The sequence below is a fragment of the Myiozetetes cayanensis genome, unplaced genomic scaffold (genome assembly GCF_022539395.1).
Source record: "Myiozetetes cayanensis isolate MyiCay16 unplaced genomic scaffold, myiCay2020 scf22, whole genome shotgun sequence".
Taxonomy (NCBI): Eukaryota; Metazoa; Chordata; class Aves; order Passeriformes; family Tyrannidae; genus Myiozetetes; species Myiozetetes cayanensis.
The window spans coordinates 573,824-596,894 of record NW_026087434.1 but is presented as its reverse complement, the minus strand read 5'-3'; the positions used below and the strand labels follow the sequence as shown (position 1 = coordinate 596,894).

The 23,071-nt window shown below is 57.9% G+C and overlaps 1 protein-coding gene across 9 annotated transcripts in view; it reads left to right on the top strand.

The window, feature by feature from the left end:
• RBFOX3 (RNA binding fox-1 homolog 3) overlaps positions 1-23,071 on the top strand; it is a 140,878-nt gene that overhangs the window by 42,028 nt on the left and 75,779 nt on the right. For all 9 annotated transcript variants that reach the window (XM_050319361.1, XM_050319360.1, XM_050319359.1 and 6 more), the window contains exon 2: positions 22,804-22,919. The gene's annotated coding sequence lies outside the window, so the exon portion shown is untranslated. The remainder of the gene's footprint in view (positions 1-22,803; positions 22,920-23,071) is intronic.

The following is a 23,071-nucleotide window of genomic DNA, read 5'->3' as shown; positions in this document are numbered from 1 at the left end:
TTTCCTGCAGGATAAATGGCCTTTCCATCCGGAGCCTGCGTGAGTTACTCTGACGTTTTGCTCCTGAGTAGATGTGTGTAGAGGAGCTGGGTATTGGATTGGTGAGAGACAAGAGAAGCAATCTCTGGGAGGCCATCAATTTGGATTAGGCTTTGTGGACTGGGATGGAGGGTAATCACCATCCTTCATTTCGGAGAGGTAAGAAACAAGTCAGCTTCTTTATGGATCATTATAGCTGCAGCAAGAATTGCTTCCACCTTGGCCGTGGCACAGATCCCTGCTGGGCGCAGGGGATGGAGGAGGGTGTAAAGCTGAAGGAAGGAGCTGGCTGTGGCTTTGGAAGTATGAGCCAGACTCTGGCCTTGCTATGGAGCTGGACACTGCCTCCATATTCCTTCCTGGATGAGATGGCTCTGCCAGGGGTGCTGTATCCCTGTCTCCTCCCACCTCAAGTGGTGGATGCCTGAGTGGGAGTCGAAGGAGTAAATGCTCCCTGCTCCCCAGGAAATGGGGTTTGGATCTGTCTGGAGGTGGGATCACATCTGTTCCCCCTGTGGTGCCTCTGACCTCAGCTGGGCTTCCTCCAGTTGCACCTGCTGGTGCAGACTCCTCGGCAGGTGTTGGAGTTGCTTGTTGACCAGACCTCAGTATCGTCCCCTGGCACATCACCGTGCAGGGGGACCGGCCACTGCCCAGCTCCACTGGCACCACATTCCCCCATCCCAACCCTGCTGCAAGGCCTGGCCATTGCCTGGCTCTGTTGGCACCACATCCCCCTGTCCCAGCCGTGGCAAGGGCACTGTTGGCACAGCATCGTGCCGTCCCAGCTTGGGCGAGGGGCTCAGCCGCTGCCCGGCTCTGGTGGCGCCGCATCCCCCGTCCCAGCCCGCCGTGGCAGGAGTTGCAGCGCATTCCCCGCTGACAGCAGCGCTCCCAGGCATCCTCCTCCCGCCGCCCGCGCACGCCCACGCGCAGCAGCGATGAAAGGCTCAGTCCGTAAACAGGGGAGAGGAGGAGGGATGGGATGGAAATGGGGCAGCGGCCGAGGTGGGGAGCGCGGGTGTGCGGCTGAACCAGCAGAGCTGGCGGGGCTGGTGCTGCTGCCGCCGGCTGCGGCAGGAGCTGCTCGAGGCCAGCAGGGAGGAGAGATCCACTTTGGCCTCACCGAGTGGAGGCCTCCCCTCCCTCCCTTTTGTTTGTACTTTTCTTTTCTTTTTTTTTTTTTTATATCTGAGTGCTTCATTTTCCAGAAGCTGTCATTTTACATAAACCTCTCAGCGAGGTACATCCATTCCCACTGCCAAAATCTCCATATCAAACACTTGTAACACACCGCTGAACTGACAGCCCTGCCTGTACACGCTCCGTGCCTTTACAAAGGGATGCTGCGTCGGGGAAGGATATAAATACACGCGTTGGAATGACACGCAGCGCGCTCGCTCGCCAGCTCGCCCTGCCCTGCTCTCTTGCTGCCCAGTTAAAATCCATCTGCAGGCTCGGCACAGGCACCTGCAGCCCTCCCGGTGGCACCACAGCACCCAGAGCCCTCCTGGCAGCACCGGCACTGGAGTGGGTGGCGGGATGCAGGTGGGCAGCTGTCATGCCGACGGCGTGCTGCTGCTGCGGCAGGCGCAGGGCTCGGGTGTTGCATGCCTTGAGCTGTGGGTTTTTGGGGGCAGGAGCCCCCTGGCAGCAATTCCTGCAGCTCCTGTGCGTGGGAAGCCTTTGCTGGAGCCTTGGAGCCGAGTGCTGGCTGCAGTGGGTTTGCTGCTGCCCAGGTGCAGAATGCTCCTGCCTGTCAGGTGAGAGGCTGAGGAGCCAGTGGAGCACAGCGGGACCGGTGGGCCCCAGCATAACCTACACACTGCGATGCAGCAGGAGTGGAGCTGCTTGGCCTGAAACTCTCTCTTTGCCTTAAATCCCATTTCAGTGGAAATAGGGACAGAACACATTAAGCAATCCAACCGCTTCCTTTTCAAAGGAAATTATTTTTTTCTGGATGAAATTCGAATCCAACCCCAAATCCCTGTTTCTTTGTAAAGGAAAAAGAAGGAAATGCAAAACACGCTCCCCACCCCCCAAGTCTATCAGTTTTCATCTGATGAGCAGAATGATTGCTGCTTGTCCTGGGATTCCCTCCCTCCTCCTTGCAGAGACGTCGCTGGCGTCGGTGATGGCGTTGTAGCCGTGTGCTGTCGCGCTGGCTGTGAGCATCGGCTGTTCCCAGGACGGGATGTGGTTGTCCATGGAGGCAGTGGGATGCTGGAGCAAGTCACAGGGGAGGGGACTGAGAGCTCCAGTGGTCTCTCACTCCTGTGGAGCCACCACAGTCCTGGCCCTGCTGGGTGTGCTGGCTGGTGACGTGGCTGTCGCTGGCAGGGCTGTACCTGTCACCTGTAATGCTGCACTTGGCTATTTCTGTCACTCTTCCAGATGGGGACCACAATGTGGGAAAGATGAGAATTATTTTTTTTTATATAATACCATCAAAATGGTTTTTAATTTTGGCAAGTCTGATGATAAATTTTTCAGCACTTCAGCTGGGAGAGACAGGTCTGTGCTCAGCTCCTTCACTTCCTGCACCAGGGGCGTTCCAGGACCTGAGGTGTTTATGGGCTGTGGCTGTTTCCATCCTCAGGAATCCTCTGACATCTCTGTCCCTAGCTAAGGTGATGGTGACATACATATGGGGGAGTGTTTTGTGTGTGTCCCCAGAGCTCCTGTCCCCCCAGCTCTGCTGCCCAGGCTGGTGCTCGGGGATGCAGTGATGCTCTGGGTGAGATATCTGGAGACCCCAGCCTGGCCAGGGCTGTTGGAGGAGGGTTTGCTGTGACTCTCAAGTGGGGAAGGTGCATGGGGGCTGATGTGATTTGATGTGATGTGGTCCTGTTGCCCCAGCTGTGTGTGGGAAGGGCACCGTTGCAGCCAGACATGTCACAGTGTCCAGGTAGAGCAGTGGGTGGGTGGGCAGCCTCTGCCTTACCTTGTGCTGTGGCTCCTTCCAGATGGGATGAATCAGCCTTTCTCAAGGACCTGTGAGCAATCTGCCACCACCGTGGTCTTGGGTCCCTGGGGAGACACAGCCCTCCACAGGCAGGGAGCCACGAGGTGAGGGCAGCAACAGTACCAGCTGTGATGGCATCTGCTTCTCTCACTGGCAGAGGGCACAGACCTCAACGTTTGTGTCCCCAAACTGCTCGTCATAGCAGAAAGAAGTGCACCGGGCTGGTGATGCTCCTGGCAGCACCACTGTGCAGCTGACAGCTGACAGGGGCTGCACCATCCCCAAGGGGCTGCTGCACTCATGGGGAGGGGGCTGAGGCTGGGCAGGGGGCTGGTTGGGCTGTGAGCAACAGAGGGAAGTTGGGCTCCACCAGCAAAGTTTCCTCCCGTTGATGGCGGGCAAAGGGAAGTTTGGGTATGTGCTGATTAACTGCCTCCTCCCAAAGTGCCACAGCGAGATAAAATATGAGCGACTGCATTCTTTGACTTAAAACTTAATTAAAACTATATATCAAAAACGTGAGACCCCAGGCTTAATAAAACCTGATAAAATTATACTAATACACTTCAATTTCAATCCAAGCCTTCCTGATGGAAGAGCGTGAGAGGCTGAGCCCGTAACTAGATTAGAAACACCTCCTATGCAATATTTATGGTGCTGTCCTGCTTGAGATGCATGGCTGCTGAGGAAGGCTCTGACACTGTGATGAAGAGGAGTTGTCAGCCCAGCTTATGTGTAAATAGGAGAGAGGACGAGACTGTACAGGCTTTGCCTGGTGGGGGGAAGAGCGACTTGGGTGGAGGGTGAGCTCATGGAGAGAGGGAGGGAGGGAGGGATACTGCTCCCCATGCCGCTGTGCCCTGGGGATGCCCCCATATCGTGAGGATGTCTCTGTGCCCCAGCACTGCCAGCAGTGCTGTCTGTGGCACTGGTGGCCCAGCAAGTCGTGAGCCAGGGGGAGGGGAGAAGTGGCCTCTGTCCATGGGCTCCTGACAGCTGCCAGTGGCTGTGACCACTTCACCTTTACAGGTGATTTATCGAGTGAGATGCAGTATGGTGTATTAGAGGCTCAGAGCCAGTGCCCAGTAACTGGGGAAAACAAGCTGGTTTGTTCTGTGTGCCAGCAGGGAGGGCAGGTGCTGCAGGGATTCCGTGGTGGGCTGCCTCTGCTCCACGCAGAAATCGGCATGAACACCCAGTCCCCGCACGGTTACCCCAGGCAGGTTCCCTCTGGCACAGTTTGGAGCATCCTCACTGCTGGAGCTGCCTGCTCAGCCTTTCCCTGCTGGCCCACATCCCCAAAATTTCACTTTTGGGTGGAAATGCCCAGGTTTTGTGTCTGTGGAGGGATTAGTGCCCAGGGAAGTGGCACCCTGTGCTGTTTGGTGGTGTCTGGGGTCTCCAGAGGGGCTTGGTGTGGCACAGTATGCTGCGGTGCCACCTCGCCCCAGTGACACTGGAAGCGGCTCGGGCAGACTGCTAATGCAGAGCATAAATCCTGGTGGAGACAGGGGAGGTCAGAGCAGGGAGGCAGGAGCAGTAAAGCATTGCGGGCAGAGCGGCTCTGTCCTTAGAGGAGAGCTCAGGGGCTCATTAGGGAGCGTGGGGAAGATGGGTGGCAGCAGTTGCAGGGATGGGAATTACAGAGCGAAGGGAAGAGGGGCATTGACAGGTGACAGGGATGGGGGCCTGTGAGGCGGGTTTTGGGGGCCCTCAGAGTCTGTGGTGATGCAGCCAGTGGGGCAGGGACCTTTCTGCTGCCTTCAGTGCCTTGGGTCACGCCTCAACGCCTCAGGACTGCATGGTTCCACCTCAGATGAGGCCAGTATGCAGCCTTGTTTGGACAGGATGCTGAGCATGGAGGGGCCAGAGCTGCTGGGGCTGTGGGTGCAGGCGAGTGCTGGGGGGCTGCTGGGACCAGCACTGCCTCAGGGACCTGTGCCCACCTCCTGCAGCCACCCCCGCTGTTCCTCCCTCTCCTCTCCCTTCCAGGTGAGCGGGCACGCGTCCCCCTGGAGCGCTGACGTGTGCTGGTGCTTCTCCAAGGCTGTAGCAGCAATTCCAGCAGCCAGTGGCCTGGCATGACCCTGGGAGCTGGGAGAGGGGGGGTGAGGTAGGCACTGAGCTGGCAGGAAGCCCCTTACTGGGCAGGAGGGGACTCAGCGGGCAGCAGTGACAGCTCTGCTAGCCACAAGCTCCCTGTCCCTTGCCCTCTCCCTGGGGAACTGGAAGTAAGGGCAGAGCAAAAGGCAAAGGGATGGGGTTTGTGCTCTGGTGCCCATCCATGCCCCTTCCCCGCATTCCTCCTTGCCCAGGCTGTGCCCGGCTTCGCCCTCCCTGCCACTCTCCTGGCCCTGCGGGGCTGTGCTGCTCCCTGCTCCCTGCTCCACGGAGCAGTATTTTCAGAGACTGTGGGGGATGTCGTGTGTGTAAATTTAGCGCTGCCTTGTTAGTGCTTCTCAGGCTAATTCGGAGTGAAATGCTTTAGCAGCGGTGGGCTGATTCTATCAGGAGAACAAGAACTAATTAAATTCACTCTGACCATCAAGCAGTAAATTATTTATACCCAGACAGATGCAATCTGGTCTGTAGCGTCCTGCCCCACTGAACCTGCAGCCTCCTTGATTCGGGGTGAGGAGCAGATTAGGGGGTAGAGGGAGGCTGAGGGTGCAGAGCAGAGATAGTGAGGGAAAGCAAATTTGTTTTCCTTCTGGTGTCACTGCTGCAGTGGGACCCCTCCACCAGCACCATGGCCCCTGGTCCTGCCTGGGGAGCTCCAGGGCGTGGGGGCCTGCAGGCCCAGTGCCCGGCTCAGCTCAGGGCAGGTACAAACCGTTATCATCTCTGCAGGGATTTATTTTTTGGTGATCTGACCCTGTGCCTGATTAGATCATTCCTGCTGCGCAGTGGAACGGGAGCTTTCACTGCTTACAAGCTGCAGTTCACTCTAATTGCAATTGAGCCGAGATCCCTCTTCTCTCCAATCGAAAGGGAAGAGTGAAAAATCATTTGCCGATCCTTTGGGGGTTGTAAAGGATTCTGGCAGCCGGGGAAACAGCTCTGCTTGGGGCTGGGAAAATGGTGTGATAAAAATGATCTGGCTGTTATTTATGTTAGGGGGACAGAAGGAAGGAATTCCGGAGCAGCCAGGACAGAGCATCATGGGGATGGTTCTTGTTGCCTTGGGAACAGAGATCCTCCATCCCGTCCTTGGGCGGGCACGGTGTTGAGAGGGCTGGTTTGACCAGAAAGAACTTGGGTCCGTTCAGGGCAAGAGCCTCTGGAAGTGTGTTGGGGTCACTGATGGGCACTATGGGGCTGGGCATGATGAGCAGTGCTGGGTTTGGGTGTCCTCCAGCTGCAGCTCCCCAGTGGGCAGGAGCATCCAGGTGGGATATCCAGGAGAGGGATAGCTCCTTGGAGCTGGGTTTGGGCTCTTGCTGCATTTATCAAGGTGTTTAAGGATGAATCAGCTGTAATCAGTCTGTGCCCATGTGGGCTGAGCTCCTCTGGGCTGGAGCAGAGCTTGGGCTGCCCTATAATTCCTCCCAGGAGGAGGCAGCACGGGCAGGCTCCAGGGCTTGCGCCGTGTTTGTATGGAGCACTCGGGAGCTTGGAACTGGTCTTTTCCACAGCACATTTATTTTTCCATAATACCAGAGGTAAAGGCTCCGATGTCAGATGTTGTGAAGGCCCAGCAGTGGCACAGGGGAGCTGGCAGCGTGCTCAGCTCCGCTCTGCTCTGCTCCAGCTGCGCCGCGGTTTGGGGACGGTTGAGCCCAACCGGTGTTTGCATTTACACCGGTGATTAATCTCTGTAGCAGGGGAGGGAACTCCTGTTATGAATCAGACTCATAACTCCCAGCACACATATTTCCAAAGCCCCGCTGAACTATTAATCCTCCCGGCTCCCTGGGGTAGGGAGGATGGAGGGGGAAATGTCACCTTGTGGCAGGAGAGCTGTGATAGGCAGCCAAGCCAGCAGCTCTGTCTTGGAGATGGCTTATGGTCTCCAGATCCCTCTGATGAACCATGTGGCCTCACAATTGATTTAAAAAGGAGAAAAAAAAAAAAGGCAACTGCTTCACTCTGGCTTTGCTGCTGCTGAGAGGACAGATTTGCCTGCTGGCAGCGGTGCCATTAACTGGATGAGCTATTCAAGTGTGGGTTATGGATTTGGGATCAGCCTCACTGTGCTGGAGAAGACACACGGTGCTGAGCCCAGATGGATGTGTGGCCCAGGATGGGGCCCGGAGGGAGCTGACACGCACTTTCTGGGAGTGGCAGAAGGTGGGATGGAGGAACCTTCACCAGGAGCAGATAACCTTGGAAGGGCAAGAAGCTCCTCCAAAATCCAGCTGGGTTCCTTCTAGCTGTGTGAGGGCAATTCACTGTGGGGGACACGTGCTGCAGTCCCCAGCAGCACAAGGGCTGCAAGTGCCGCACGGGAAGGGAGGTGGGAATTGGGTACCAGGAGGTGCCTTCTTCTGGGAGGGAGGAATTAGGAATTTCCCAGCAGCTCTGGGAGAGAAGCCATGCTTGGCTTGAAGCTTTCAGAGTCTGGGAACAACTTCCAGGCTGCAAATATCCCTTTTCAGCCCCAAAGTTGCCACAAGAATCCTTGCTGCTCCTGCAGGCAGCCAGCACACGTGGCCCTGGCAGCCGTGGAGATGCTGTGGCAGCGCGGGAGTGAGCTGGACCCACCGGCAGCTGGTGAGGAGAGGAACTGGGTTTTTGGTTTGGGCTTCCAAGGATCACTTGGACGTTGAGCACCAGCAGATGAAGCAGTCAGGAGTTGTTCCTGGCAGGGTGGGATGTGCTTGCTCACAACCCAGGATGTGCCTGTGGTCCCAGCGCTGCTGTCTCCTGCCTCCCCAGCGGGTCTGGCCCAGCAGCGCCAGCGTGGTGCAGGAAACACAAGCATTTTGGTATTTTTTATTTTTATTTTCTGTTTTTTGCCATGGTTCCGCAGCCCCTTCGTTGCACTCCTTGTTAAGCTGTTAAATCACTCCATTTATTTAGCACGAGCATTGCTGAGAGCTCATTTTTATCTTGGTGAAAACCAGACTTGCTCATGGGCACATAATGAAATTGTATAAATATACCCTTAGCTGGGAATCTAATTTATTTTTCCTGTTCATTATGGGGTAGAAGGCCATTATGAGATGTAGAACTTTTTTTTTCCTAGTGCTGGAATTGAAGGGCTGTTGCGGGCGCTTTTTATACTGATGATTTCGCCCTGATTCAATTTGAAGCTGGTTAGACCTCAAATACTGGAGCATAATTGACAGAGATCGGTGTGGGTTGCCATGCTAATGTCCTGGCTGCGGCTCTGTGGCAGCACCAGACTGAGGCTGGTTGGAATCCGTGTCCAACGGAGCATGGCCGGGCTGCAGCGTGTCCGAGATGGGTGCAGGAGTGAGGCTGAGCCACCCGGGATCCCCCTGAGCTGGGATCAGCAGGGAGCCCCAGCCCTAGGGCAGCAGGACATGAGTCCATCCCTTTGTCCATCAGCAGGATTGATTTTCGACGGTATTGATACTGCTATAAAGTCCTGTTTATGGAGCTATAATTAAGCGGGGGCCATTTAGCCGGCAGTGTTAAGTGCTGAGCAGATTTATGGCACGGCAGAGCCTTCGGCGGGGTTATATTTCAGCACGAGGCACACCAGGTTTTTATGTGTTGTGCGATTGTGTTCGTGTGACAGTGATTAGTATAATGGGGGTTTCCGGGGTCGTGTTGCCAAGCTGAGGAAACAGCAATTACAGGCCGCTGCAGTATCAACTTAATTGCATCCATTTGCAAGCGACACGGCCCGGGTGAGCGGGAGCAGCTGGCAGGGCGAGCCCTGGCACCCCATGTCCACTGGCCCCAGCCTGCCCCCAGCACCCTGGTGGGTGGGATCCCTGGGTCCATCACCGTGCAGGGCGAAGGGCGTCTCCTGTCCAGGCACCAGGACACACTCAGCTCAAGCAAAACCAGCACTGCCAGGATGCTGGTGGGTTCAGGGTGCCTGGTGCCTGGGGGATGACATGGGAGAGCCCATGGGAATGTGCATCTCCAGGAGCTGGTGGTGCTTCTCTGGCATCGCCAGGGACTGGGTGATCTCCCTATGTTTCAGCCTTGCTCGTGTGTGTCTCGTGCTGCAGGTGAGCAGTGGTGTGGCCACCCAGCTGCTGATGCCCTGGATGCTCCCATGGCTTGTCCCCGTGTCTGGGGGATGAGCAGGCCAAACTCTGCAGCAGAGGGGAGCAGGGGGTGAAGCGATCCAAGGGCAAAAGTGCCAGTGGTAGATTTGCAGCGGTGCAATTAGAGTTCACCTTGGCGTGCACTTGGCAGCCTTTCCTTTGAACTCTCTCCCCCAGCGGCTTTCCTGAGGTCTGGAGATTTACTGGCTCAGCCCTTCGCTGTCCTGATAAGAAGGCACTGGGAGGTTTTACAGAGTGGTTATAGATACCCAGGGAAGGTTGGGAGCAAGCCTCTCCTGAGCATCAGGAACTCCTGTGCCTTCCCCTGGGCAGGCCCCATCCTTTAGCAGGACTTGGAGATCTGGGGATGGTGCAGGCACTGTGCTACCAGCACTCCTGCAGCAGCTGGAGGGATGCATCTCTGTGGGAGCTGGGCAGGGTGCAGATGCATGTCCTGCTGCAGAACACTGGTCCCTTGGCTGCTGACCTGGAAACAGTGGAGCATCCTTTGAGGCCACGGATGCACTGCCACAAGTACATCAAGGATCACAAGATCCCTTCTCTCTTCCAAGCGGAGCTGGGGCTGGGAGAGGGCATCTTCCTTGCTCTTGCCCTTGCTGTGTGCACTTTCCCAATTCGCTGCGGGAATCAGATGGGCTTTTGCCGACTAAGAGGTGTTAAACAGCTCTAAATACTCTTCAGGCTGCAATATCTCCACCACAGCGTTTAATCGAGTGCCACAGAAATGCCTATAAATAAATGGAATGCGCCTGTGCCAGTTCCCTCCCACGGCATCTCGGAGCTCGCAAGAAAGTCAGCAAGAGGCTTGTGCTTGGGCTGCAGCTCCTGCCCTCCCTTCCCTGTTCCTACCCTTTTCTTTTTTCCCTCGTTTGAGAGTGAGTGGATCCAGCCCTGGAGCCCGGGGACATTGAGCTGCTCGGCAGCGATGCCATCCTGCTGGGATGCAGCTGCAGGAGCGAGGATGGAGCAGCAACCCAGTCCTGGGCTGCAGGGCCCATGGAGATAGGACTGGGAAGCTCCTCGCAGTTGTGCCCCCATTGTCCCTGTGGGTCATGTCCCACAGCAGGTGCTCAGGCTGGGCCCTGCACCTGTCGGCACCCCGGCGTCAGCCGGCACAGCCAGGAGCAAACACAGGTGTAGGGAATGAGCAGCGGGAAGGGTACGGAGCGTTTCGAGGCTGTTTATGCTACTTCTGCATCTGTATGTGAGTCCAGATTCCTTTGTGATTGGAGATCTGCATACACCAAACCAGATGGATTTCCCACCAGGCTGCCTTAAATCTCCAGCATCTCAGCCTTGAGTCCAAGCAGACAAAATGTGTGTGTGGGGCTTTAGCTGTTGCAAAAGGCACTTTATCGCTTACTTTTGAGCCGCTGCTGCACGACATTGCCTCCTGGGAAACACTGCGAAATTCGTTCCATGTTCCCTTCCTAGAGCCTTTATTAAAGAGAATAAACAAGCTTAAGGAGAGGGAGGAGCAGGCAGTGGGCACTCCTTGGCCGTGCTGGTGCTTCTGGGCTGCGCCAGGTGCTCCTTGATGTCCCTGTGGCCGCAGGGCAGGGGAGAGAGCTGGCAGCGTGCATGGGCTGTCCCCTTTGTCACCCTCTGGCCAGGATGCTCTGTTGTGCCCGGGCAGGCGCCGGAGAGGCTGTGGGGTCCCTGGGACACCCCTGTGCCGGCGCCCTCTCTCCAATGGAGCCTTGGGGCCTCGCTGAGGATCCTCAGCCAAGCGAGATCCCTAAATAGGCTCCTCAGCCTGTCAGTTGACTGCCTCTTCAGCGCTGATGAGCCACTCTTGTGTTACTATTTAAAATCCTAATTGCTTTAATCAGCTCGCCTTTAGCCACCGCAGCCAGCGAGTCCAGGGGCTGAGAGCGCTCCTGCTCCCGCTCCCCTTCCGCCCGCAGCCCCCGCGCTCTCCAGCGCAGCTGCGGCCGGGCACCACCCGGGCACCCAGCATTTGATCCCGCGGGCACCCAGCATCCCCGCGGCTCTGCGCTGGCACATACTGATGGTAGGGCTGGTGGGACAAAGCTGGGGCGACTGCAGAGCTGAGCGCAGGTCCCCTGGGCAGGGAGAGGACAAGGACTTGAACGGATGAGAAGAGGAGCTGCTGTAACTGCTGAAAATGCCAGCACTTTAATGAGCTGGGAATTCCCGTGTCCTCTCCCCGCACTCGCCTTTATCTCCATGAATTCCCTTCCTGGGTAAAAGCAGCCCCCTCCCGGGTTCGGTGCCCGCCAGCCCCCTCCTGCCTCCAGCTTGACTCCTCCAAGCATGGCCTCGGGGTGTTCCTCCATCCTGAGCGGGTGCGGGGGCGCGGGGCAGAGCTCTCCTGGGGCTGCACTCGCAGCCAGCCTCGCTGGGATGGTGGGAGATGCCGGATTAAAATAGCGCGGCGCTTCCCTGGCAAAGGAGGCTTGCGGCAAAGACACCCAAGTGGCTGCGGCGGCGAGGAGGAGGACGAGGAGGAGGGTGATGCTGATCGGCGCCTGACACCGGCTGCGCTGGGCAGGGCAGAAGATACAGAGACCCAAATTTGTGAGTGCAGTGCTGCCGCTGAGGGACCCCTCCCTACATGGTTGCCCCTCTCTGGTTCCCCTCGGAGGCGTGCAGCACCGGGGGATCCCCAGGGCCGCTTCCTTTCCTCGGTATCAGGCTTTGTGCCGGCAGGAAGGCTGGCTGGGCCGGAGGGACCTGGCAGAGGAGGGCCAGGGATGCCGGGGTGCTGAGCGTTGGCAGGGGCCGCAGCCCGGGAGGAAATGAGCAGGAACCTGCCCGCTGCGGCCGGCGGTGCCGACCTCCCCACCGGGGCTGGCGGGCTCTCTGCTGTGGCTCCTCTACTGCTGCCAAGCCTGGCAGCAGGGAAGGCGTTTGCCAGGGGCCGGTGCTGGCACCCCGGCTGTGAGTGCCAACTCTCGTGGGCCGGCTGCCCCTTGCCTTCTGTCACACCGTAACTCAACTTCTGTGGGGCACCACGACCCACCTGCAGCCCCTCTGCCAGTGCCAAATGAGCCCCGGGCCCTGTCCCACTGCATGCATGGCTGCTCCACCTCCTGGCCTCCTGCTTTTCCCTGTGCTGGACTGGGGGGCAGAGCAGTGTCCCTGGTTGTCTCTCAGGGCCCGGTGCCCCCCTCACTCATCTGTGTGCCGCGGCAGCCTGCCCGCCGCTGGCATTCCCAGTGATGGATGGGTGACATGCGGCAGCAGCCCTGGGGCTGTATTGTCCCAGAATATCCCTGGATGAGCAGAAAACCTCATACAGGGGATTGTTCAACTCACAGCAGCCTTCCTGGGGAGTGAGGACATCTCTGCATTTATTCAAGGACATCCCTTCTCAATTAAATCCCGGCATGGGCTAAACAAACGGGCTGCTGAGATCAAAGGGCTTTTTTTTCCACTCTTTCTTTTTTTTCCAAATCGTTGAAAGGATGCAGTGGAAGCAGCACGGAGCGTTTGGCTTCCACATGCCTGGTGGAGAGGAGAAACTGCCGTTAAATTTCCATAAAGGCACTTCCCTGCACTAATGTGGGACTGGAGGAGCTTATGGTGGCCATGGGGTGATGGCACTGGGTGGCTGTGGTGGCCGAGGGCTACCCAGAGGAGTGGGATTACCCATTGGCATGGAATTGCCCATCGGAGTGGGAGTGCCTGTTGTGTGATTGCCCACTGGCACAGGATTGCCTGAGGTTTGGTGATGGATTGCCCATTGGTGTGGAATTCACAGAATCACAGAATATTCAGAGTTGAAAGGGACACAAGGGAGGTGGAAGCATCATCAAGTCCAGCTCTTAAATGAATGGCCCATACAGGGATCAAAGCCAAAACCTTGGTGTCATGCACACTGTGTTCTGATCAGCTGAGCTAATCTCTGAGTCTAAATTGCCCATCAGGGCAGGTTGTCCACCTGGAGCTGTGTGGCCAATTGCCCACTCTGCCGCAGCCTCAGTCCTGGGGTGCAGCACCCACTGGCACCTGGGGGGCTCAGCCCCTGCCTGGCCACGTGCTGGGGCTTCAGCCCACACATCCCCCTGCTCAGCCTTGGGCTCCTCAGGGATTGATGGTGTCGTTAAAGCTTCAAACTGGCCCCGGGGCTGGTCCTGTTGCTGGCTGGGATTTATGGTGGAATCTGCCTCCGTGAAGGTTTTAGTGAAGGTTTTATCGCCGCTGTTAAGGAGCCCAGCGTGTGCCAGGGGGTGGCAGCGCAGGGGGGGCCGGGCAGGGAGGGTCTGCTCTCCTGATCATTGCTAGTGATGGGGGTCACCTTCCTGGGGACCCTCAGAAGGGACAGGGCCACGGGGCATGTGATGGGATGCTGCAGCTGTGTGGACAGCCATCCCTGTGCCTGTGCCAGCAGCAGCGTGGGACTGTGCTCTGTGGGAGCCCCATGGGGTCAGTCTTCCCTGCAGTGGCATGTGGGCTGTTGGATGGCCTTTTTGGGGATGCAGTGCCATTCAGCCATGCACAGCCCCAGGGCCTGGCTTTGTCCCCCAGAGCTGTCCCAGTCTGCACCGCTGCCCACCGTGGGGACTGACCTCCTCCCGCTCCCTCTGCCATGGATCCGTCATTTAAGAAATCGATCCCTTTGCCACCAGCCCTGTCTCCTTTTTCCTTTTAAATGGTGTCACTCTGCTATTTCCTGGCCTCTCTAATAGATTTTTATATAATCACTACAGTGCACTTTTAAAGACCGATAGATCACGTTCATTGCTTTTCCCCGTGATTAATTTCCCATAATAGTCCTCTGTAACACCAAGGCAAAGAGAGGAGAGCAAAGAAAACCCCCACATTATCCACTTTGTGCTCCGAGTATAAATGAATTAGATTTAATTTTTGTTTAATTGTTTCCATAGCTCAGCCTCTGCTAACTTTGCAGGATAATTTATTTTGCAGTCTTGGGGAAAAGAAGTGAAGAAGGTTCCTGTGCTGTGCTCTACCCGCGGCAGCCGTTAATTACAGCTGATTGCCTCCCCTGCCTGGAATGATGGAGCCACGGTGGGCTCTGGCTGGAGGGTCCTGTCCCACCCTGGGGCCGTGGCGGGTGGGCAGCACAGTGTCTGGAGCCACGGGTGATCTGGGAGGGGCCGAGCTGGGGATGTGGGACGTTCTCGTGTGTCTTCACATCCAAACAGTGCAAGGTTTGAGTGGTGTGCTCCTCTCCCTCCACAGGGACCTTGGCTTCTGGGAATAGTGTCCTGTGTTCCCTGTCTGGTGCATGGACAGCGGGAGAGGAGGCTCTAGAAATCACCTCCTGGCATCCAACATCCTCCCCACTGCCAACCCCCAGCCACTGAAGCTGGGTCTATCCTGCCCCAGCAGATCGTGGGCAGAGCAGCAGGGACAGGGACGGAGGCACCGTGTCCTCGTTCAGTTCACCCATTAATCACTGACTGCAGGGGCATCGGGCCCTGCTTAAAATGCACCGGCAGTGCCGAGGTGAGAGGAGCAGCTTGAGAGAGCCACGGCTAATCTGCTCCCTCGGAGACGGGCTACCTTCGGCCTGTTAATCAGTTGCAGTAATTACAATCCAACTTTACATGTGGAATGTTAATTAAAGGACGGGACGCAGGGACCTGCAGCCTGGCAGCGAGTGGTGTGCCTGGCGGTGACGGGTCGGGGGGGCTGGGGGTCATGGGGCAGCCCTGTGCCCCTGGCTCATCTGCTGCTCCCTGCAGCTGGGGCTGGGGCTGAGGCTGAGCGTGGAGATGGAGCAGGGTCTGAGGTGATGTCAGGCAGGAGACCAGCAGGCTATAGTTGCTGGCAGTTGGCACTGTCTCTGCTTTATGGTTCCTGGACGGTGGTTGCTACTTGCCTCTAAAATCACTTTGCTGATATGCATGGACAGATGGATTTGTTGGGAAGCAGGATATTGCAGCTGGAGCTCCACTGCCCTCCCTGCTGCCTGCCCTGGCCCTGATCTCCCCATTACCCCCCACCCCCGGTGTCCCTGAGCCTCCCTTTCTCTGGGTTGAGCACCCATCTCCCTCCCACTGTTTTTCTGTCCCATGCTCCAACCTCCAGCCATCACTGTGGCCTTCTGCTGGACTCCAGTGTATGAGTCCCACCTGCACGGGGGGCCCAAAGCTGGACACTGGGTCTCGATGTGGCCTCGTGGGGGGCAATGGTAGGGCTGGCCAGAGTCATTCTGCTGGCCTGTCCCCCAGTCCTGGTGGCATGTTCCTGCCTGGCTGCCCATGGGCAGCTCAGCTCTGGGGACGGGGCTCTGTCCCTGTCGTACCCATCCTCCTCACTGGGGAGCAGCCCCTCACCCCACCCCTCACAGGGTACTGGTGCCAGAAGCTGGCAGGTGCTGGCACGGAGCAGCTGGAGCCCAGAGTGCTGCCTGGATCCTGCAGGCAGAGCCCCAGTACCTGTCCTGTCCCTGCCTGGTCCGTGCCTGTCCAGAGCCCTGTGCCGAGATGCTTAGAGCAGCACTCTGACCGACACTGAGCCGCAGTTGTCCCTTCCCTGTCCCCAAGGAATATGCACTGTGCAGTCCCCTCTGGCTGCTGCACTGGTGTCCTTGGCTGCACTCGCCTTGCCTGTGGGGCCGGGGCTGCTGAGAAGATCCTGTGGGTCCCCGTGGTGGCTGAGAGCCTGGTGCAAGGTGTGAGCAGATGCTGGCTGAGCCCCCGCTAAGCTGGAGGTGGTGGGTGCTCCTTGCCCATCCCTGCGGAGGGTGCAGGGGTTTTTGGAGGAGGGGTGGTGGGGACAGCCTGCCTGGCAGCCGGTGGAGGTGGGGACCGGCCCCGGCGCAGCTGGGGGAGTCATTAAAACCCCGGTCAGCAGTGTGGAGCGGCGCTGAGCAATCTGCCGGGGCGTCAGTGCCCTGGATTATTGCTTCGAGCAGCTGAAGGAGAGCAGAGAAGAGGCGTGAGCTGAGAGGAATGACAAAGAGGGGAAGGAGAGGAAGAAGCCCGGGAGGAGGAGGAGGGGGAGGCTGGATCAGTGCCGCAGGCAGTGCAGGGTGCTCGAGCAATGATGCCCTGTTGTCCCAGCAGCCACCTGATCCCTGTGTGTGCGTGTCCCGTTGGTCCTGGGACACAGACCATCCCTTGGCAGCCCCCTCCCTGCAGTCCCTGGTGCTGCCAGGCTCCTTTCTTGTCACTTTTGTTTTCCCCATGGAGAGGTGGAGTTCCTGGGTCACTCAGGTTCCACTGTCACTTTCCTGTGGGGTCTTAAAACCAGATTCACTAAAGCTCTTCTGTCTCTTTGGCCGTGCTGGCCGTAAATCTGGGGATGTTTCGCCGGGCACTGGGCTGCTGACAGTCTTCAGATGATCTGGCTTCTTGGAATAAGGAATGCTTCTCCTGGCATTTCTAACTCCCTCTCATCACCGGCGGCGTTGGAAAGGGCAGGGGGGAGGACGTGTGCGCTGCGGCAGCCGGCTCCAAAGACAGCACCGGGAGCCGCGGCCGTGTGGCCTGGCCGGGAGGGCTGCTGGGGTGCAGAGCCCGGCACGTGCCAGTTCCGGTGCTTGGGTGGGTCCTGGAGGTGCCATGGTCCTGCCCGCCCATCCTGGAGCCTTCACTGCTGAGGAGCCTTGGCAGCATGAATGGTGCACCAAGGTAAGGGAGCAAGGGGCTGACTTCCCAGAGTGGAGCACCCTGCCGGGCTGACCTCCCACCACCATGGCAGAGGTTTGAGATCCTTGAGGAGAGGGGGAGCAGTATGGATCTGATGGACACATCCACAGGGAGACAGGTGTCACCTTGAGAGCCCACTATGTGTGTGCAGGCAGGGACAGGGCAGGGGTGCAGGCAGGGCTTCATGGTGGGCAGGCTGCTGAAATCAGGAATGACAGCAGGGATGTTGTGTGGCTGTGCTAGTTTTGACCTTTCCCTGCCATGCCAGGGCACAATGCGGTGCCAGCCATCAGTGTAGGAACTGGGGAGTCTGCACCCTCTGCCATGTCCCCTGGCACAGAACGTGTCACTGCGTGTCCCCACTCACTGTGTGTGCTGCAGTGCCCCAGAGCAGCCCCTGCTCCAAGCTCCAGAGATGATGCTTCGTGTTGGGCTCCATATTTCTGCTCTGTTCTCCCAAGGTATCCCACGTATGCTTGGGAGTTCTGGACCATAAAAGGACAGAAGCATCAAATTTGTCTTTCCAGTTCATCCAACTTTCTTTGCATTTCAGATAGCTGCTCCCAAGGAACTGCCCAGAGCAGCGGCTGCTGGCAGGGAGGCCTGGAATAGTCAGAAAGAGCCCATTGTGGGTCCACTGCTGTCCCCTTACACTGTGTGGATCCGCTGTTGCCTCTGGTTGACCCGCACCAGTTCTTTTCTTCCCATCTTGTTGCTCCTTGGATCTGATCTGTAGTCTCTCTCCCAACTTGGTCCTCAGCTACTGTTTACAGCCACATTTTGGTCACACAGGAGATGGCTCCTGGAGGCCATAGTGCTGCTCCCAGAGCTTCTGCCGACACAGATCCCACCTCGGGATACCTTCATCCATCCTTCTGTGCTAGAAAGTGCTGGCGTTTCTCCATGCAGCTACTTCCTCCTGGCAAAGCCCCAGCTGGATCACTGGGAGAGACACACCGAGGCTCTCTCCATGCTTCCTCCGTGTGCTCCCTGGCTGGTGGCAGGGTCCCTCCTTTGGGAGGTGAAACCTCCTGCCACTTCCCTTGGAACCTGTCCCCCATCTGGACAGGCTGTGTGCAGGGATCCTGCACCTCCTCTCTGTGCTGGGGATGGAGCCAGGGACCCGCAGCAGCTCACGAGGGGAGAGCCAGTCAGATGTGTCCAGCTCAGGGCTTTGGGGCTGTGGCACGTGGGACTGGCACCACTGTGGTCTCCCCTCCGTGGGTGCTGTGGATGTGTTGTGACTCTTCCACCCGTGGGCTGGTGCTGTGAGGTGGCTGGTGTGGCAGCTCCAGCAGTGTTACACAGCAGAGCACGACCCCATGTCCTGGGCAGCCCCTTCCTGCAGCAGTACCAGATGCTTTCCTTGCAGTTTGGGTTTTCCCATCTCATTCATTTTAGGAATTAATTAAAGTGTTTCCCCTCCCTCCCTCCCTCTCCCCCGTTCCATACAGCTGCACATGGATTTTAGGGTCGTGTTTGTTTACATCAGTTATATTTAAATTAATGGGTGTTTGTTTTAGGAAAAACAGCAGAAATCCTGTAAAAACAAATGTTTTCTGTGTCCCACAGCCAGCCCCGCAGCCCTGCTAGGGTGGGGATTCCCGAGGTGGGTGCCCTAGGCAGCCTAAGCCCCACACCCCCTACAGCAGGTCCGTACGGAGAGCTCTGCCCTGGGCATGCAGCATCTTTTGGGTACCATTGTGAGGTGACCTGCAATGCTTACGAGGTGGTTGGGTGGGTTTTGCCCCCTGGTCCCATACCCAGCAGCGGCAGCCAGGCCAGCTGCACGTGTTTGCCAGGGATAATCCCCCATCCTGGCGCAGGGACGCTGCTAAACCGCCTCTGCTGGGGCGGGTGGCGGGTTCGTTCTTTCATCAGGAGGTTGGACGGGGGAGAGCGTCAAGAAGAAGAAAGAGAAAGGGGAGGAGGAAGGATAATTATTTTTTCCAATGGCTCTGAGCCGCTGGATGCCTTTAAAGTTCCCTTTGTGTTCCCGCGGGTCAGGCCGGGCAGAGCCTGGCCCGGAGCGGGGTGGCGCGGCCGCCTTTGCCGTCAGGGCTGCGGTCTCGGTGATTAGCCGGGATACAGAGACCCAGAACCTCAGATCTTCCGTGCGGCTGGTGGGAGGAACGAGCGGAGCTGCCTTATCACGCTCATTTAACTGGTTAATACATCTTCAGAGCAAATAATGCGGGCTGGGGGTGAACTGCTTAACCAACCTCATTACTATTGTGCATTTAGCAGCTTGGAGGAAGATAATACCTTTCAGGTTTGACCCAATTTTAGTTTTTGTTGTCATAACCATGGAAAATCGACCTTCAGAGACCCTCAGCAGTGAGCCTGAATAGGAAGTGATTTACAGCAAAAGTGCCGTGTGGAATGCTTAATGTGCTTGTGCAGGAAAACAGACTGCGACCGCCTCCTGGCACCCCTGTCCTCACAGCGTGGCTGGCCTGGCCCCTGGCATCCCTGTCCCCACAGCAGGGGCTGCCCACACTGCCCTGGCTCTGGGGCATATGCTGTCCACACACAGTCCGTGTGGGATGGGGTCTGTGGTGGCACGGCTGTACCAGTGCTGTGCTTGCCTGCACAGTGCTGTGCTTCCCTCCCGTGGTGCTGGGGCGTTCCTCGGGTCAGCTGGAGCGGGGCTGGCCTGGGTACCTGCTTCCCTGGGCACCATCGCTGCCAGGGCTGGAGCTGCTCGCTGTGGTGGTGTGGGACCCTGTGGTCAGCCTGGCCAAGCGTGCTGGAGTCCGGCCTGACACACTGACCTTGGCCTTGGCCAGACTCTCCCACCACCAGCAGCCTGTGGCATTTCTGCCGGTGCCCTTTGTCACCCGGTTTGTGCCGTGGGAGCAGTGACAGCCCTGACGCCGCGCCGGCAGCGTTCCCACGGGTGAGATGTCACCTGTGCCCAGCGGGGGTGGTTCCCATCGCTTCAGTTTTGTCTGTGGCAGGCAGAGACTTTCCCAGTTCTCAGCAGCCAGGGGTGCGTGGGACCTTCCTTTCACTCAGATAGGGAGGAGGGTGGCAGGGAGGTGACAAGCCTTCCTCCTCTTTCCCTGAGGCAGCTGTGAGCGTGGCTGCACCACCCAAGCCTGGCTTTGTGCTGCTGCTGCTGCTGCTGTGATGTGTGGGTGGTCCCTGTGGCACGGGATGCAGTTGACAGCAGTGCCCAGGGCTGGGGAAGCGCTGGGAGCGGGTGATGCCCATGGGGAGAGGATGATGCCTATGTGGTGCAGGTGATGCCCATGGGGTGCAGGTGATGCCCATGGGGTGCAGGCTCTCCCAGCACATCCCCAGGGGGATCAGCTGGGCTGCAGTAGTGGGGCCGTGCTCTCCTCCCTCCTCTTCCCTCGGCTGTGCTGGGATGGGGGCACGATGCGGGCAGCTAATATTAGATCACTGAAATTCTGCTGTTTTGCAGCTAAAGGAGAAGCTGCTCCCTCAGCGCAAGAGTTGAAACTCTTTAGCCTTCCTCTGTGTCACCTCCATGGCCATGGATACCTCCAGGTGTGACGTAAGTGAGACCCAGGGAAAAAACATCTTCTGTTTAGCATCAAAATCCTATTACTGAGCGCCGTGTTCTGCTGCACAGATATCAGCGGCGGCAGAGATAAGTGGGAAATAGCTCCTGGTTGGGCTGGAGCAGGAGCTGTATCTCAGGCTGCACAGGCGCCAAGTGCTGCTTCAGTGAGTTTGCTGCTGAAAGAAAATTCCTCTCCCCCCTCCTCTGCAATCCAGGGAAAACCACTGTGGGCACCCACCCCCCAGGCCCCCACTGTACCCCCAGCCCTGCCCCGCTGAGGGGCATTTCTGTGCCACCCCATTGCCATGCTGGGGTCTGGCAGAATGCTCTGGGCTGGGAACAGGGACCAGCGTCCTCATGGGATGCTGCAGTGGCAGGAGCTCAGCCTCCCGAAAATGAGCAGGTACAGCCTCGGTCCTGCCCCCCCGCATCAGCCGCCGGGCTGGCCTTGGGATTGCAGATGCTGCGGGCAGCTGCATCATCTTTCCATCTCCTCCCTGGGGTGCTGCTGGCTTTGATAAAACCTCTCAGCCTTCCAGGGGTTGGCTTGTCGATCTAATCGCTGTGGTTTAGTGTGTAGTAAAAGCCCGGTGGCTCCTGGGGGAGATGCCCCATGGGGATCTGCAATCTACTTTCCCATCCCTCCTGGGGCTGGATCGCTTTCCCTGCAGGGGGGTGCTGCAGGGATGCTGCCAGTGGTAAGGGATGCTGTTGGCGGGTGAGGGATGTTGCTGGGCCCCCGACACCAGTGGGGAACACGCCATCCCCATCCCCAGCACACACGTAGGCTTGCTTTTGAAAATAGAAGGTGCTGAAAAAAATCCTGCTGTGCTCAGCTTGTTTCAGGGATGCTGTTGGATTTTCCCAGTGTTTATCATGTCCTGCGCTCACTGCACATGCATGGGTGGTTCAGTTTTGGGCAAACCCCACAGTGGAGTCCCCACTGAACCTCTGGCTCAGCTGCGGTTTCTGGTCACACACAAACCATCCAGGGCAGAGCAAGGGAGGCTGGTGGCAGTGCCTGCTGGAGGGGACAGCCAAGGGGGCCTTATGGGACCAGCTGTGACAGACCAGCATTAAAGGGGCTGGGATGGAGGGACCAGTGAGCATGATGCTGCACTGAGCTCTAGCTCTGCCTGCTGATCAGGAGCAGAGCCTAATGAGCAGGACTAATGGAACAGGAGGGGAATTCCAGCAGGTTTGGGGAGGCTGGGGAGTGCCTGTGGTGTTCACTGCGTCTCTGTGGGTTTTGTTTGGTTTATCCCCAAACTGCTCATGGTGCCCATCGTGGCGATGGTGCCCACTCCCAGCAGTGGGCTTGCCATGCTGGCTGACTGCTGGTGCCAATCCCAGTGTGTGCAGCTCCAGCTGGTCCTGGGGCCAGCATCTGAGCAGCTCTGTGGGTTGCCCTTGGCTCCTTACTGGCTCTCTGCTCCTGCACTGCTGGGAACAATATCCTTGTCCAGGCCCTGTGCTGCTGTGGTTATTGGGATGTGCTGGGGTGATGTTTGGGGGACACTGGTGGCTTTGCAGGGTCCAGTAGGCTGCCCCACGGATTGCTGCAGAGATGGCCTGGGGGTCCTGACTCCCTTCCCACCTCCCTCTTGGCCATGGCTGGTTTGGCAGCAGGAGGGGGATTTGCAGCCACACCACTGCGGGTAGATTTTTCCTTCCTCTTCTTCTTGGTTTTTAATGAACCAACCTTGGAGGACCTTGAGCGCCGCTCCCGCAGCTCTGCTGTGACTTATCTGCCGGCCTCTGCCCCTGTTGTGCTGAGGGGATAAATCTCAGCTCCTGGTGCTCCCAGCCCATCCCTGCACGGTGCAGGCGTCATAACTCACGGCGGGCAGGGGGGTTGCCTGGCTGAACTGCAGGGGGGACGTCACCGCTCCGTGCCGTGAAGGATGGGCAGCCCAGGGGAACGGGGAAAAAGTCCCATTAAAACAAGGGACAAGCTGTTAAACTATTTCCTGTTCAACCTGGGTTGGGGAAAAGTAAAGTGGGGCTGTGGGCAGCCTTTGGGGGAACAGGTGTTTTTTCCCTTCGGAAGTTTTTGCCTTTCCTTGTCTCCATCCCAGGTGCTCATCTGAGGCTAGGGCTGGTGCTTTTGGGGAGGCAGGACCAGCCTCAGCATGCTGTGTCAGTGCAGAGACCGGGATGTGTCGCGCTGGGGATCCTGAGCTGGGGACTTCCCCTGCACCCTGTGCAGCCAAACCCCTTGTCCAGGGCCACGCTTCCCCCTCTTGGGGGGCTTTCCAGTGGGCAGGGTCCTGCCTCTGCACATGTAAGGGGCTGCTCCAGAGCTGCCCCCCAGCCATGAGATAATTGTGCTGTTTGAAGGAGTGGGCCAAGTGTGTGTGAGTCCCCGAAGCCGCGGTGTTCTGAGGCGCCGAGCTCTGCCACGTCCTCCTCCGTTATTAGTGGTGGTGCCTACATAGGGACGGGACTGGAGCCTCTCCCTCTCTCTTTCAGGCTGAGAAGCTGCTGCTGTGAGACCCCAGCGGCTCTTCCTGACAGCTCCGAGGGGCGAACACGAGTGTGAGCTCCTGCCTGCCACTGCGCCTGAGGCACCTGCTCTTCGTCTTCAGGTATGTTATTCCCACCCAGCAGTCCATGTAGGGGAGGGCATGGAGATATTTTTCAGTTGAGGATGAAGCTGCTGCTTCCCACGGCTGTGCCTGGGGCAACAGCCCACGATCAGCCCACCAGGTACTTTGCACCGGCACCGGGTACAGATCCT